Source organism: Oncorhynchus gorbuscha, linkage group LG19 (genome assembly GCF_021184085.1).
Source record: "Oncorhynchus gorbuscha isolate QuinsamMale2020 ecotype Even-year linkage group LG19, OgorEven_v1.0, whole genome shotgun sequence".
NCBI lineage: Eukaryota > Metazoa > Chordata > Actinopteri > Salmoniformes > Salmonidae > Oncorhynchus > Oncorhynchus gorbuscha.
Genome location: NC_060191.1, coordinates 54,607,401 through 54,624,174, shown reverse-complemented (window position 1 = coordinate 54,624,174; position 16,774 = coordinate 54,607,401).

Sequence of the window (16,774 nt, the reverse complement as noted above, 5' to 3'; positions counted from 1 at the left end):
TTTAGGCAAGCATTTTAGAGGATAGCCAACATACTTTGTGTGTGTATGCTGATCATAAATATAAATGTAACATAATCAAATGTTATGTAAGCAGAAGGCAGACGTTTTATGTGCCCCCAACTGATTGTGTTTTTATGTTTGTTTATCTGCGTTGTTTGTAACTTATTTTTTGCAACAATTTCAAAGATTTTACTGTGTTACACAGTTCATATAAGGAAATCAGTCAACTGACATACATTCATTAGGATCTAATCTATGGATTTCACATGACTGGGAATACAGAAATCCATCTATTAGTCTCAGAAACCTTTAAAAAAGGTAGGGGTGTGGAACAGAACATCAGTCATTATCTGATGTGATAACCTTTTTGCCTCATGCAGCGCGACACACCTTCACATTGAGTTGATCAGGCTGTTGATTGTGGCCTGTGGAATGTTGTCCCATTCTTCTTCAATGGCTGTGCAAAGTTGCAAGTTGCTGGATCTTGGCGAGAACTGGAACATCGATCCAGAGCATCCCTAACATGCTCAATGGGTGAAATGAGTATGCAGGCCATGGAAGAACTGGGACATTTTCAGCCTTCAGGAATTGTATACAGATCCTTACAACATGGGGCTGTGCATTATCATACTAATTAGGCAATACCGGCGGACGAATGATACGACAATGGGCCATCAATAAAATGCAATTGTGTTTGTTGTCCATAGCTTATGCCTGCACATACCATAACCCCACCTCTAACATGGGGAACGCTGGTCACAACGCTGACATCATCAATCCGCTCACCCACACAACACCATACACGTGGTCTGCCGTTGTCAGGCCGGTTGGACATACTGCCAAATTCTCTAAAATGACGTTGGAGGTGGCTTATGGTAGATAAATGGACATTCAATTATCTGGCAACAGCCCTGGTGGACATTCCTGCAGTCAGCAGTGTTGTGTGACAAAACTACACATTTTAGAGTGGCCTTTTTTGTTTCCAGCACAAGGTGCACATGTGTAATGACCATGCTGTTTAATCAGCTTCTTGATATGCAACACCTGCCAGGTATATGGATTATCTTGGCAAAGGAGAAATGCTCACTAAACGGGATGAAAACAAATTTGCGTACAAATTTTGAGAGAAAAAAGCTTTTTGTGTGTATAGACATTTTCTGGGATCTTTTATTTCAGCTTATGAAACATTGGACCAACACTTTACATGTTGCGTTTATATTTTGTTCATTGTATTTTGCATACTTTATTGTGAATCAAGGGGTTGCCATGCAATGGGAGGAAAGGTGGGAGGAGGGAGGAAATGATAAGAGGACAATGTCCTCACGCCCACTCCATGTCATCCACAACCCTTCAAATTACACAGGACATCTTAGATGGCCTGCTATACCTACACTACAGTATCTCCGGCTCTTGTCTTCACTACTACCATACCAATCCCCTGACAGCAGCAGGCCCTAAGTAAACCGGACTTAAGTCATGGAAGTGGAGCCCCCAATGGCTGTTATTAGAGCAGCACACAAACACTAACTCTCACGCCTCCAATGTCACAGCACTCAGATTTATGGCAGCTCTTCCTCTCGTCAGTTCAACCTCCGTCCAGACTGCTGATGGGAAGGAGCAGCTCACACTTTGACAGCATGAAAGCACTTGTGTCGACACGACCTGAGTGATTTAGCACCATGAAATGCAGAGATATGGGGTTTAAATAACTATGGTTGACCCATCTGAGTGAGGCAGTCAAGGAAGGCAGAAGAGGTGTCCTTGAGTCCAGAGTGTATTCTTGACAGCATTGTTATCAGGCTCACTAGTGTAATTTGCTGTGAAATTGATGACTACTTTACTTCTGTAGACTGTCCTATAATCTGTTGGGTGGTTTCAAGATTATTTAATCAAATTCATGAAAATGCGATCATTTAAGAGATACAGTATATACAATTATATTTGTGTTTGTGGATGAATTTACTTGTACCAGGTGCCTTTTTATTAACAGTTGGGATTATCTTTAAATTTCCATAAGTTTTTGCAAATGAAAAAAAGCTTTAAAAATGTGTGTAATAACAAAGTAATAAACAGTCAAAGGTAATATCATTTCCAAAATTCTGAATGGAAATCAGTAGCAGTTGTGTTGCCTTTTAGCATCCCTGAAACTGGAGCAGGTGAAGGTGAGGGGTCAAAGCAGGATTTAGAGAGACTACGCCTGGATGTCTGACCTCGCACTCTTGTGCTTCGCTGGTTCAACTGGTAGATAAGTGAAATTGAACAAACACACTTCCACACCTCTCTATTGTCTTTCCCATGTCCACTGTGAAATCAGGAAGTCCTGGAGCAGAGAGTTCACATATCTTGTGTGATATGATACACTGAAGGGCCTGGGGATCACTCTCCCATTCTATTTTTTCACACCAGATGCCCCAGAATGCCATTGCATATGACGGGTGGAGGATGAATGGAAGTGTCCTCTCAGATGACTTGTCCATCTGTCACTAGGATCGAGTTATAAAGAGTTGTGATATTGGGACAATTCGTTTCAAACAATTAACCCCCCAACTCCGAAGAAAATCCCCATAAGGCCTGTTCCTTTGGTGGAAAAAAGATAGTACAGTGACATTTTTTCTTTATTTCTATTTGATGACCATGAGGCCACATCTAGCACAGTGTTTCATCTCTCTCTCTCTCTCCCCCCTATCATTCTTAAAACCATTTGGGTGGACATTTTGTTCATCTTTCTTTTGTTCCCTACGGTCTAATCAGGAAGAACCTCGTCCCTGCATATTAGGGAAATCAAATCATTACCACCCACACCACAGGAAAGAAAAACATCATCATTCTCTGATGAATTTTCAGGCTGCTACTAGAGTGTATGTCACTATGATTTTTCACATTAGCTTGGGTTACTTGTGCTTTGATTTATTTAGGTTCAGAGACAGAGCAACTTAACTGATTGATTTGTGTTAAATGTTTGGTTTCCTATTTTTGTCAAATGCTAAGATGATTTCATTTCCTCACCATAAAAAATATATATAATATGGTTTTCAATGTTCATCAGTGTGTCATTTTAATGATCAGTGATGAGCCTATTTTGTCAGTTAAAGAAATAACACTAACACAGCAACTTATCCATGCCCTTTTGTTTCATCAACTTTAACCCTTGTGTGGTGTTCATGTTTTTGTTATTCACCTAATATTCATGGGTCTGATGGACCCCCAACTTCATTGGGTTTTTAAAACAATACATTGTACTTAGATGTTGACTTATATCAATTACAAGCAATATAGACAGCATACATGGTTAATATTTTCCATTTACCTCTGCACGATCACATTCATTAATAAAAGTGCTATTTGTTTTTTTAATACAATTAGATTTTTGTAAACAAAAATAAATTATAATCAAGATGAGTGGAATAAACATGGGTGGAATAAATCATGTTTATATTGAACAAATATAAATTAAACAAAGTTTATGACTATTGATGTTTAATGCTTTGAACTGGTCAAATTTTACATGATAAATGATAAATAAGCCCCATTGAACACAAATGAAGGCCGGTCTACACAACACATGAGGGACAGAGTTTGACTGTGTGTGTTGCAAGAGTATTTGTTGCACTTAACGCATGTGTACTGTATCTTCCTCCTGTAGCGCTTCTTCTTGGGGTTTTTTTTCTAAATATTTTTTACCAGGTAAGTTGACTGAGAACACATTCTCATTTGCAGCAATGACCTGGGGAATAGTTACAGGGGAGAGGAAGGGGATGAATGAGCCAATTGTAAACTGGGGATTATTAGGTGACTGATGGTTTGAGAGCCAGATTAGGAATTTAGCCAGGACACCGGGGTTAACACCCCTACTCTTACAATAAGTGTCATGGGATCTTTAATGACCTCAGAGTCAGGACACCCGTTTAACATCCATTCCGAAAGATGGCACCCGACACAGGGCAGTGTCTGGGGGATTGAGATAAAAAAAAAATATACCAGAGGAAAGAGTGCCTCTACTGGACCTCCAACACCACTTCCAGTAGCATCTGGTCTCCCATCCAGGAACTGACCAGGAGCAACCCTGCTTAGCTTCAGAAGCAAGCCAGCATGATAGAATGATTAGAATGATGAAAACACTTAGTTCAGGAATTTTACTAACATCTCACATATATAGTTACAGCAGGCCAAGGTAGGAGATTCAGACACACACATATTCAACAACATCACTCATACTTACCTTTGCTATTGGAGTTGTTGGTTCTGTGGGTTGGGCGGATGTGGCACCAGCATCCTGTCAGGACCCAGTTACGAACCCGGGTCTCCGGAGTGAGAAACAGTCACTAAACCAACTGAGCCACGAATAGTCAGCAGAACCCAGAAGATGAGGCAGACACAGCAGTACTTGAGACGGTGTATTTAATGAAGTAAAAAGTGAAGTTCTTCAGGAAAACATGTAACTCCACAACCTCAAAAGGAATTCCACAAGAACAAAGGCAATCCTCCAAGACAAAAAGGCAAATCCACAAGGTGGAAGGCACAGCACAAAAAGCCTCAAAAGATACTCAAAAATAAACAAACAAGAACAAAGAAAAACAGAACTCCACAAGATAGTCCACCGGGATCAACAAGAGCTCACAGAGTACTAGGGCTGGGTGCTAACATACAAACACAGAGCAAAGAACTGAGTAAAACAAAGGGTTTAAATACAATCAGGGGAAACGAGGCACAGGTGCAAATAATAATGGGGATCAAGGGAAAACAAAAGGTCAAAAGGCACAATGGGGGCATCTAGTGACCAAAAACCAGAACAACCCTGGCCAAATCCTGCCACATCCTCCTCCTGAATCCTCTTCACGATGACTGCAGAAGCTGGGGTCCTTGGGATATGTTGCTTCCACTGGATTTGAGGTCTTACCTAAGCCTTGCCCAGCTCCTCAAGAAAGAGCCGTCTCTTCTGGAGCTTCTTTTTGTTCCAATCTGGGTTCAACGCCATCCAGGTGACAAACACGTTGTACGCCAAGATGTCCAAGAAGTTGAAGAATATCACAAGTGGCCAGCGTAGGGTTCTTCTTTGGCAGTTGAGCCAGTCACCAGCTTGTCTACATTATCCACCCCTCCTTTTGTGGCATTGCAAACCATTTAAATTTCTGTTTTTTGATGTTCCTGGCCACAGATTCTCCCATCCCTATGCAGCGTACTCATGAGTACCACGTTTGCCTTTCTTTGGCATATAGGAGACTAGGAACATGTCGGCAGTGAACACAAACTTAGAGGAATTGATTGGCTTGTTCTATGTATTTAACAGCTGAGGTGGGATCTCTGGCTTGTTTATTCAAAGTGTTCCAACCATCGTCAGCTTCCTCTTGAGGAGCTCCTGTCCCAGCTTGTGCGGTCCACCCAGTTGTCCCACACTGACCTGATTGCAGCTAGCTAGTCTCTCTGCCGCCGAGCTGGTCTGGTGTCTCGGTTATCGAAGTGTATAATCCTGGAAATAATGTGGAGGTTTTCCAGAGACATTGTTGCACTTAAAAGTAATCTGCCAGTTTCTGTATCCCACATGGGTTCTGTGGATTCACCATTGGATCTGAAAACACCAGCAAGGATAGGAGTGCACAGCGTGCACTCAATGAAAATGTGTTATTTTATAATCCTGATTTTCTGGATTTTTTTCTCTCATTTTGTCGGGCATAGTTGAAGTGTACCTATGATGAAAATTACAGGCCTCTCTCATCTTTTTAAGTGGGAGAACTTGCACAATTGGTGGCTGACTAAATACTTTTTTGCCCTACTGTACATGTTCTTGACAGAAAATGAGCCAAGGCCAACGAGTCTCAGGTTGAAAAAATGATTCATTGTATCATTTTTCTTTCAGTAAACACTGAAAATGGGTCCCACAGAACCGAACACCACACAAGGGTTAAGCGCTTATGAAATCATCCATAAGGGCATGGACACATGAGATCCAACTGCCGCCACCTCCTCCCTCTCCTCCTCCCTCTCCTTCTCCTCCTCTTCCTGTGAGTCCTGAATACAGGGCGGCATGCCAGACCCAAGCAGATAACATCTTGAAGGAAACATTACAGTATTGCATACTTAATGCAAATTGTCCAAATGTTTATAGCAACCAGCAACACAACATGGGGAGGGCTGGGGCGCAGAGTGATGTGCTGGCAGGCTTTCTCTTCATGGGACTGTGGTTTCTGATGGTTTGGACAGCTACTCAAGAGGCATCTGACTCACCTGAGTGAGCCCTGTGCTGTGAGATAATGGAGGTTTTGTTTGGGGAGTGCAGCAGGAGTGCATAGAGAGAACACACATACATACATATAAATACTGTGTGATTAGATAACTATAGGCAGGCCCAGAGTCATATACTCATCAGCCACAATCACTGACACCTCCACACCATCATTTGCTATACTATTCCTACTTGCTGCCATTATCTCAAGTCCAATATTATTATTATTATTATATTATTATTATTAACATTGGACCCTTTTCTCAAGCTGGCAAGACCATAGCTTACATTTTCCATTTTGTAACTAGAAGCAGCTGCAGTTTAATAAAGCTTGCAATAACTTTCCAATCGAAACTAATGCTTGTAAAACAAAATTGAATTTTAATGTTTTTTTTCTATTTTTTTTCCTCCTCACCTCGGCTATTGTGGTGCTGGAACATGGCAGTTTGAAATACTCCTACCTCTGGACTCGGATAACTTGTGTTTTACTGATTGTGCCACAGCACCCATCGCCTGTGCCAAGGGTCCCTTAAAAATATATGAAGCAGGTAATTGTAGTACAGTCAAATACAGTCTATAACGTAAAATAGACTTGTGTTTTTCGAACAGAAAAAAATGGTTAGTAATCCAAACGTCAAACACGTCTTATAGAAATGTGTTTGAGATCTGTAGTGACATGCGCATAATAGGAGATGTGAATCATTCCTGCAGTCTGGCTCACCAACAGGTGCTGTGTGTGCTTTGGGTGTTTGCGGTTAACCCTCTGTTTGTTTCGGTGCTAAGTGATGCATGCGGCAGGCAAGGGTGGCTCTGGGCTTGTTTGTGAGCTGATGTGTTGGCCGCATCTCCTACACGGTACCATTGTTCTATACTTCATTGTGATCACCACCACATTCCCTCCACTCAACAGAAAGAGCCTTCCTGGTCGAGGACCTGTCAATCACACAGCCAGGCACCACCCTTTGGCTGATGGCTGACCCCTGCCTCCTCTCTGACATCAGCCAGGCAGCATTGAGGAGCAGGAGCCCTTCACAACGATGCTGACATGTGTCTCTGTCAGAGCAGTCGACAGAGGAGACGGTAAATGTGCTGTGAAAATGAATAGAAGCTCCTCACAGCCTGCCAATCACAAATATCCCTTATTTTTTTCCCCTGTGCAAATATCATGAGACACATCACTCACCTAAGCTCATTAATGCCCAACACAACACAAAATGGCTGACAATAAACCCGTCCATACACACCTATCCAAGTGGAAAGAGGCTGTAGCCATACACCCCTAGCCGGGGAAAATTGACTCTGCCGACACAGGAAAGTGTCCTAACTCGAGTGAGGATTCATGTCTGAAAACAAGAATAACCGTATTCAAAGAAAACTTGACTGAGAGGAAATAGGCTTTTGGGGAAGTTTTCTTTGGTAGCTCTACGAGGAGAGAATAATCAAGAGCCAGATTAAAACGTGACTGACTTTAGAGGGAGGGAGTCATCTGACCGGCAAGGCTCCTGACTGACTGTGGAGGGAGGGAGTTGTCTGACTGGCACGGCTCCTGACTGACTGTGGAGGGAGGGAGGGAGTCGTCTGACTGTCACAGCTCCTGACTGACTGTGGAGGGAGGGAGGGAGTTGTCTGACTGACACGGCTCCTGACTGACTGTGGAGTGAGGGAGTCGTCGGACTGACACGTCTCCTGACTGACTGTGGAGGGAGGGAGTCGTCTGACTGGCACGGCTCCTGACACGGCTCCAGACTGACTGTGGAGGGAGGGAGTCATCTGACTGGTACGGCTCGTGACTGATTGTGGTGCGAGGGAGTCGTCTGACTGGTATGGCTCCTGATTGACTGTGGTGCGAGGGAGTCGTCTGACTGGTATGGCTCCTGATTGACTGTGGTGCGAGGGAGTCGTCTGACTGGTACGGCTCCTGATTGACTGTGGTGCGAGGGAGTCGTCTGACTGGTATGGCTCCTGATTGACTGTGGTGCGAGGGAGTCGTCTGACTGGTACGGCTCCTGATTGACTGTGGTGCGAGGGAGTCGTCTGACTGGTGCGGCTCCTGACTGACTGTGGTGCGAGGGAGTCACCTGACTGGCACTGTTCCTGACTGACTGTGGAGTGCGGGAGTTGTCTGACTGACATGGCTCCTGACTGACTGTGGAGGGAGGGAGTCATCTGACTGGCACGGCTCCGGCACACAAAACTATCGGCACATTTCATTTCTATTGGGCTCAGGAACTATGAAAAGGGCTTTCAACAAATACGTAATTGCGCAGCATTCCTGAAACTAAGTTGATCCCGCATTACACAGTCGGCGGTGTTGCACTTTTTCCCCTCTCACAGAGACATTTCCTTGGCTTTGACTACGGCTTCACTTATGAACCTGCGTCTCAGTGTAAAATATAGATTACAAGCCAATTGAGCTTGGTTCCATGTTGCCTAAATTAAGTGCATTAGGAGCTGTTCTTTATCATTAGAGAAAACCATGAGTGAAATCCTGGCAAAGGGAAGGAGGTGACTGGGAGGGAGAAAAGGGGGCGAGGGGAGTAGGGTTGTGAGTTAACAAAGCCACTGCAGCCAATATATGTTGCCATGGTCTCGTATTCACACCCCCTGTTGCTGGAGCCTAATGTTGCCATGGTCTCGTATTCACACCCCTGTTGCTGGAGCCTAATGTTGCCATGGTCTCGTATTCACACCCCCTGTTGCTGGAGCCTAATGTTGCCATGGTCTCGTATTCACAACCCTGTTGCTGGAGCCTAATGTTGCCATGGTCTCGTATTCACACCCCCTGTTGCTGGAGCCTAATGTTGCCATGGTCTCGTATTCACACCCCCTGTTGCTGGAGCCTAATGTTGCCATGGTCTCGTATTCACACCCCCTGTTGCTGGAGCCTAATGTTGCCATGGTCTCGTATTCACACCCCCTGTTGCTGGAGCCTAATGTTGCCATGGTCTCGTATTCACACCCCCTGTTGCTGGAGCCTAATTTTGCCATGAAAGCTGTCCCCCCCCCTTGCTCCATTGCTGAGAGGGTTTGAGGGTCTGTGTATTTTATGGAAGGAAAAACAATATAATACCAGGGGACTAAACCAGCCAATGGAGGGAGTTCCCAGAGGCCAGACCAGTCCGTGATAAAAAATAATCACATGGGCCCTGGTGGCTTTTGTGTGAACGGGCCGCAGCCGACTCAGCTGTGCCTCAGGATGAGTTACGATCAAACTCTACGACTACTATGACAGTACCCACCACCATTTTAGCCCCCATGCAAGTGTTGTTTAAATTTTACTGCCAGCCATGATAGTTTGCTTGATTGTTGCAGGGCACGATCTGCCTGGGAGACGAGTCATTAACGCCGGGGCTGGACAGAGGAAGGGCTGGGATAAGTGCGATTGCTTTGGACCGAGCTGGTGATGATCAACTTCACTCACAAGCCATTTGATATACACTACCAGTCAAAAGTTTTAGAACACCTACTCATTCAAGGGTTTCATTTGTTTTTACTATTTTCTACATAGTAGAATAACAGTGAAAACATCAAAACTATGAAATAACACATGGAATCATGTAGTTACCAAAAATAGTGCTTGTTGCCTTGATGACAGCTTTGCACACTCTTGGCATTCTCTCAACCAACTTCACGAGGTAGTCACCTGGAATGCATTTCTATTAACATGTGTGCATTCTTAAAAGTTCATTTTCGTAATTTCTTTCATTCTTAATGCGTTTGAGCCAATCTGTTCTGTTGTGGTATAGGGGTGGTATACAGAAGATTTGGTAAAATACCAAGTCCATATTATGGCAAGAACAGCTCAAATAACCAAAGAGAAATGACAGTCCATCATTACTTGAAGACATGAAGATCAGTCAATCCAGAAAATGTCAACAACATTGAAAGCTTCTTCGAGTGCAGTCGCAAAACCCACCAAGCGCTACGATGAAACTGGCTCTCATGAGGACCGCCACAGGAATGGAAAACTCAGAGTTACCTCCGCTGCAGAGGACAAGTTCATTAGCGTTACCAGCCTCAGAAATTTCAGCCCAAATAAATGATTCATAGAGTTCAAGTAAAAGGCACATCTCAACAGCAACTGTTCAGAGGAGACTGTGTGAATCAGACCTTCATGGTCGAATTGCTGCAAAGAAACCACTACTAACGGACACCAATAAGAAGAAAAGACTTGCTTGGGCCAAGAAACACTAGCAATGGACATTAGACGGGTGGAAATTTGTCCTTTGGTCTGGAGTCCAAAATTATGATTTTTTTTTGCAACCACTGTGTCTTTGTGAGAAGCGGTGTGCATGAACGGATGTTCTCTGCATGTGTATTTCCCACCGTAAAGCATGGATCAAGAAGTATTATGATGTGGTGGTGCTTTGCTGATGCGGTGGTGCTTTACTTAACCTCTCTAGGGGGTGTGGGACGCTACCGTCCCACCTGGCCAACATCCGGTGAAATTGCAGAGAGCCAAATTCAAATTAAATTACTATAAATATTTAACTTTCCTGAAATCACAAGTGTAATACATCAAAATAAAGCTTAACTTTATTTGTGTAATTTCTCTCTTAGCATTCTTTTCAAAAAGGCTTTACCGCGAAAGCAAATGTGGTGATCATCTGAGGACAGCACCCAGCACACAAAACATTACATACAGTTACCAGCCAAGTAGATTAGCCACGAAAGTCAGAAATTGCAATAAAATTAATCACTTACCTTTGATGATCTTCGTATGGTGGCACTCACAAGACTCCCAGTTACACAATAAATGTTTGTTTTGTTCGATAAAGTCCCTCTTTATATCCAAAAACCTCAATTTTGTTGGTACGTTTTGTACAGTAATCCAATGGCTCAAATGCAGTCACTGTCACGCCCTGACCTTAGAGAGACGTTTTATTTCACTATTTGGTTAGGTCAGGGTGTGATGTGGGGTGGGCATTCTGTGTTTTGTTTTCTATGTTTCTTTATTTCTATGTTTTGGCCGGGTACGGGTCTCAATCAGGGACAGCTGTCGATCGTTGTCTCTGATTGGGAATCATACTTAGGTAGCCTTTTTTCCCTCCTTTTGGGGTGGGTAGTTAACTTTGTTAGAGGCATCATAGCCCTGTTAAGCTTCACGGTTGTTTTGTATTGTTTATTTAATATTTTTTTATTGTTTTTGTTGCCGATATTCTAATAAAAAGGAATATGTACGCCCACCACACTGCACCTTGGACGCCCGTGACAGTCACAACAGGCAGACGACAATTCCAAATAGTATCTGTAAAGTTCGTAGAAACATGTCAAACAATGTTTATAATCAATCCTCCGGTTGTTTTTAGCCTAAATGATCCATAATATTTCAACAGGACAATAGCGTCGTCAAAATAAAGATAAACAAGAAAGGCGCGCTCTCTGTCATGTGCAGGAAACAGCTCTGGGGACATCCCACTATCCACTCACTCAAAGTGGTCATTCTCCCTAATTTTTCAGAATAAAAGCCTGAAACAATGTCTAAAGACTGTTCACAACTAGTGGAAGTAATAGGGAACGGAATCTGGGTCCTATCCCCTTAAATGGTGGATAGGCTTTCATTGGAAAAACAGCCATGTCAAACTAATGGCACTTCCTGGATGGATTTTCCTCAGGTTTTCGCCTGCCATATCAGTTCTGTTATACTCACAGATATTATTTTAACGGTTTGGAAACTTTAGAGTGTTTTCTATCCAAATCTACCAATTATATGCATATCCTAGCTTCTGGGCCTGAGTAGCAGGTAGTTTACTTTGGGCATGCGTTTCATCCGGAGGTGAAAATAGTGCCCCCTACCCTAGTGAGGTTAACAAGCATGGCTACCACAGCATTCTTCAGCGATAAGCCATCCCATCTGGTTTGGGCTTAGTTGGACTATCATTTGTTTTTCAACAGAATAATGACCTAACACACCTCCAGGCTGTGTAAAGGCTATTTGACCAAGAAGGAGAGTGATGGAGTGTAGCATCAGATTACCTGGCCTCCACAATCCCCCGATTGTGGAGATGAGTCGGACCGCAGAGTGAAGGAAAAACAGCCAACAAGTGCTCAGCATATGTGGCAACTCCTTCAAGACTGCTATAAAAGTATTCCAGGTGAAGCTGGTTGAGAGAATGCCAAGCGTGAGCAAATCTTTCATCAAGGCAAAGGGTGGCTATTTGAAGAATCTCAAATATAAAATATATTTTTACGTTTAACACTTTTTTGGTTACTACATCATTCCTTATGTGTTATTTCATAGTTTTGATGTCTTCACTATTATTCAACAAAGTCGAAAATAGTCAAAATAAAGAAAAACGCTTGAATGAGTAGGTGTTTTAAAACTTTTGACCAGTATGGAGGCAGCGCCCGCCATCTCACGGACGGACAGACAGACAGACAGAGAGCCATGTTGACCAGGGCATTAGCTAGAGCAAGACAACAGGGAGGTGGACAGCACTGTAATCAGCATAGTATATACATTAGCTGGAGAAGAGATCGTAAAGTGGAGTAATAATTTATTTGGCTGTATCAAGGTGTTGATGTTAAGAGGTTGACCTCTCTAGATGAAAGAATATGATTGCTTTACAACAGGAAAGGATACAAAGATAATCAAATTCATTGAGTTTTTGAAGTTTGCTGCATCCTAATGATAATAAGCCTGTTTGAACTGATTGTAAAATAGTTCATCATTTTTAGTAACAGTATATGTCAAATACAACTGATACTGATGGTGAAAATGATATTTGAATGCCAAGCTTTATGAATATTTCGCAATCACGCTTGAATTGAAGTGGGGTGGACCAACGCATATGTCATCATTATGAATGTTTATATACTTGTTCATGGTAATGCTCTCCTCTGCTGCTGTTAAAACAATAGGGTGATTGTTCCTGTTGTCGGCAGGATCTCCCTCTATTGACTTTGGTACGCCTGCTGTGCCTCCTTCCCTTGGTATTTAGAAATTGCTTCCCCTGTCATAACAGAGAAGGGAATAAAACACTGAGTGCATGCCTCAAATCAACAGGGCTAATTGTCTGCAGAGCGTGAGTTAAGATGACAGGTGAAGGTGCGCGATGGATGCTTTACCGGGGGGGGGGGGTTGCTGATTGACACCAGCACCACTCTTTATGACCTGTGTCTGAACCTGTGACAAAATTGCAGGCTCTTTGTTTATTTTTATTTTTTTACCTTTATTTACTAGGCAAGTTAGTTAAGAACCAATTCTTATTTACAGTGACTACCAAAAGGCAAAAAGGCCTTAAAAAATAGGACAAACAAACATCCTGACAAGAGAGACACCACAATACTACATAAAGAGAGACCTAAGACAACAACAGAGCATGGCAGCAACACATGACAACACAGCATGATAGCAACACAATATGGCAGCAGCACAACATGGTAGCAGCACAAAACATGGTACAAATATTATTGGGCACAGACAACACCAACTCTTCAATAAGACCTCTGGTGTTTTACCCAGGGCTGTTTTTGTAACCCTTCATTACCTCGCCATACAACAATTACCCAGCAGCAGTGCTCAGCTCCCTGCCTGTGGAGACCTGCCGCTCCGCTTGGCTCAGTTCACAGCTCATACAACAGGCCTGCCTGCCTAGCTGGCTGCCAACCACAGCCTTTGTTTTCACAAGGCTTTAATAGGAACATGTTGCCCTCGGTTTCTGCAATTAAAAGAGATCCACTGTACCTGCTCGAATCTATCTGTTTTTCTAGTTCTAATTCAACCAGGTGGCTTGGTTGAGTGAATCACTTCTCATTCACATCAACCTGGCTCTGACTTGCAAGTGGCATACTAAATTTAAAATAGTCAAACATATTCACTACTATTCAAAAGATTGGGGTCACTTAGAAAAGTCCTTGTTATTGAAAGAAAAGCACATTTTTTTGTCCATTAAAATAACATCAAATTGATCAGAAATACTGTGTAGACATGGTTAATGTTGTAAATGACTATTGTAGTTGGAAACGGCAGATTTATTATGGAATATCTATATAGGGGTAGACGCCCAGTATCAGCAACCATCACTCCTGCGTTCCAATGGCACATTGTGTTAGCTAATCCAAGTTAATCATTTAAAAAAGGCTAATTGATCATTTGAAAACCCTTTTGCAATTATGTTAGCACAGCTGGGAACTGTTGTCTTGATTAAAGAAGTAATAAGACTGTCCTTCTTTAGACTTGTTGAGTATCTGGAGCATCAGCATTTGTGGGTTCGATTACAGGCTCAAAATGGCCAGAAACAAAGATTTTCTTCTGAAACTCGTCAGTCTATTCCATGCAATAAATTGCCAAGAAACGGAATATCTCATACAACGCTGTGTACAACTCCCGTCACAGAACAGCGCACGCACATCTGTCTCTAACCAGAATAGAAAGAGGAGTGGGAGGCCCCGGCACACAACTGAGCAAGAGGACATGTACATTAGTGTCTAGTTTGAAAAACAGATGCCTCACAAGTCCTCAACTGGCAGCTTCATTAAATAGTACCCGCAAAACACCAGTCTCAACTTAAACAGTGAAGAGGTGACTCCGCGATGCTGGCCCTCAAGGCAGAGTTGCAAAGACAAAGCCATATCTCAGACTGGCCAGTAAAATTAAAATATTTAGATGGGCAAAAAAAACACAGACACTGGACAGAGGAACTCTGCCTAAAAAGCAAGCATCCCGGAGTTGCCTCTTCACTGTTGACATTGAAACGGGTGTTTTGTGGTTACTATTTAATGAAGCTGCCAGTTGAGGACTTCTGAGGCGTCTGTTTCTCAAACTAGACACTCTGATGTACTTGTCATCTTGCTCAGTTGTGCACCAGGGCCTCCCACTCATCTTTCTATTCTGGTTAGGGCCAGTTTGCGCTGTTCTGTGAAGGGTGTAGTACACAGCGTTGTACGAGATCTTCAATTTCTTGAACATTTATCGCATGGAATAGCCTTCATTTCTCAGAACAAGAATAGATTGACGAGTTTCAGAAGAAAGTTATTTGTTTCTGGCCATTTTGAGCCCGTAATCAAACCCACAAATGCTGATGCTCCAGATACTCAACGAGTCTAAAGGACAGTTTTATTGCTTCTTTAATCAGGACAATAGTTTTCAGCTGTGCTAACATAATTGAGAAGGGTTTTCTAATGATCAATTCGCCTTTTAAAATTATAAACTTGGATTAGCTAACACAACGTGACATTGGAACACAGGAGGGATTGTTGCTGATCATGTGCCTCTGTACGCTTATGTAGATATTCCTTTTTTTTTATCTGCCGTTTCCAGCTACAATAGTCATTTACAACATTAACAATTTCTGCACTGTATTTCTGATAAATTTGATGTTATTTTAATGGACATTTCTTTAAAAAAAATGTAATTTTCTAAGTGACCCCAAATTTATGAATGGTAGTGTACATCAGTCAAAACAAATGACTGGGGACTAACTGTACAATGCACCAGTCAATAATGAAACTCAGTAATTCCTTGGTGGATCATCTTCGTGATCCTTGGCATCTTCACCTCTGTTTTCGGGCAGTCGACTGGCATAGAAATATGATTGACAGTCGTCATACTCAATGATGAAGTATTACTTTTTATTCCATGGCTTAGAATGATGGGGTCTTGACAAAAACAATGAAAGTGAAAACATGGCATAGTTTGGCTCCAGTTGCTCATATCCAGCCTCTTGTTCATGCTACACTCAGTGTTCTTGCCAATGTAAATATAGACTGAGTTGTCTGATGCTCTGACAATGTCTTGTTAAGGTTGGCAGTTGGAATCATGCTTATGCCCCTTCCACCGCATGCCCCTGAGGACTCATATTTGTGTAGCTTTAATGCTGTGGAAAGATCTTGCCTTGACTGTTCTTGCCTTGCCTGAATAAAAGCTACTTTTTCCCCCTCCCCTCAGTTCTCCACCTTGGCCTTCCTCAGATCTGCACGCCCACACACAGAGCTGCCTCTCACCCCCACACCAAACCATCACTTCCTGCCTATAGGGCTTAACTGACAGTCCAAGGAAGGAACCAGGGGCTGCTGTACACCTGTAAATACACATTCATAGAAAGCATCATCAAAGTGTTTACCCATGGCGTTAGAGCACATTGCATCTCACTCAGTGCCAACCTGCACTGTTTGTTTTACAAATCATCCATGTCTGGTATTGTGCACTAAAAATACACTTTACAGCATAACTAGCTTGCCTGGCCTGGGTCAAAGAGCAGTGTTTCAGTGAACTAAAGGCCAACGTGTTTGCAGAAAAGATCAAGATGATAAAATCACAAAACAGAGTACATAAAAGGCTTTGTTCTCTAAGCCTGATTTATGGTCAACTCTTCAATAAAGTATTACGTGCACAGTGAAACTTTGTGAATTATTTAATTTTACTGCAATATTGCAGTATTGAAATAGTTTTTAATAAATAATAATTTCAATTTCAAACACATGATATGATGTTGTGTATGTTTAACAATTTACTTGATTTTCACAAATGTGTGATTTACGCAACCGTTTCATTAGCTACAGTGATGTCAATGGATAGATGAAATATGTATTTTTCTATGTGACATGTGGCAC